The sequence below is a fragment of the Mycothermus thermophilus genome (genome assembly GCF_041956435.1).
Source record: "Mycothermus thermophilus strain CBS 625.91 unplaced genomic scaffold VTJ04scaffold_1, whole genome shotgun sequence".
Taxonomy (NCBI): domain Eukaryota; kingdom Fungi; phylum Ascomycota; class Sordariomycetes; order Sordariales; family Chaetomiaceae; genus Mycothermus; species Mycothermus thermophilus.
The window spans coordinates 5,473,056-5,474,540 of NW_027191427.1; positions in this window are offsets into that span (position 1 = coordinate 5,473,056).

Consider the following 1,485-nt stretch of genomic DNA (forward strand, 5'->3'; position numbering starts at 1 on the left):
AGAAGAAGAAGAAACGAAACGAAACGAACGAACTAAGTAGTAGAGAGAGAGAGAGAGAGAGAGAGAGAGAGTGTGTGTGTGTGTGTTGTCGAATGGTTGCCCAGAGGGTTGTTTGTCGTTATGGAGCCCGAGCCGCATGACAGCGGGAAGAGCTTCGCGGAGATTAAGTGCATACGGAGTAATGAATTGGGAGATGGCACCGAAACACAGAGGCGCCGAGGCATGGAGTAGTAGCGGAGGAAACAAGACAAACGAAACGTCTAACAAGCCATGTGGCTGGAGCAGAGCAAACAGTGAAGGTCGTCCGGTAACTGGATTTTGGGTGATCTTGGTCCGATGATATGAACACGACCGAAAACGGACATCAAACCCGTGATCCACGATGCAGGAACGAGCAGCTGCCTTGGCCTCGTCCAAGCCTCCGGATACCTACCTAGCTTGGTAACTGAGGTCCAGAAACAGATGGCGATGAAAACGACAAAATGGCAAGGTAGTAGCAACAACAAGGGCTGAGCATGACGATGATGATGATGGCGATGATGAATGAAAGGAGTGGTTGTTAGTGGTAACTGAGGTAGTGGAGGGTGGGGACTCTTCCAACCCCGGACGAGATCTTGGCTTCCCCGGCGCCAACCCTGTTGCCAACCCTGCTCCCAACCCTGTCCCAACCCTGGTCGATTTTCCCCAGACAGGGCAAAACACAAAACGTGAGTGGCAACGGGCAACCGTTGAAATCGCTGGGAGACAGGGCCTTGGGCAGAGCCAGGGGACATGTGACATGCGTGGCGTCTCCCGTTTGTCGGCGGCCGCATCCAAGTCTTCCGGAAGCGAGCAGCGGGCACGGCTAAACCTCGGAAATGTGCCGTGTGCATTGGACGCCGCTCGGAGCCGCGACGCCGTGCTGACCGACGATGCTGGTGGTTTGCTTGGTGGTTGCTGGTGGTGGCCAAGGCCGGGGATGGGGGGGAGACGCGGGATGTGATTTGGTGGTGCATGGAATGGGCATGGCATTTTCATTTTAATTTTCATTTCATTTTTGATTTTCCGTGGTTGGATGGTTAAGTGATGAGGAGGAGAGGGAGGAGCTGTTGGATGCCGGAGAACCCAACGTACTACTATAGAGGAATTTAAATCGGACAGTCCTGCAGGTGGCCCGGATCACGGCGTCATCATGTCTTGTTCATAAGAAAAGGATTGCTTGCGTGATATGGCGTTGGCGGTATTGGATGTCGTGCATTCAGTTCATCCCAGGATTGCAGCTGGTGTTTCCATTTCATTGATGACCTTCTGGTTTCCACTTCCACCTCCGGAGTCAGGAATGATGGAACCTGGAACCTGAAAGGAAGTTGATCTTGTTTCCTTCCTCGCTTCTCGATTCTCGCTTGTTGATGCGCGCTTGTCTCAGTGTGGTTTGGGCTGGCGGGAGTTCCTGCCCCAGCAATCCCAGCAATCCCAGCAAATCACCGAGCCCCCGGCGATTTTCCA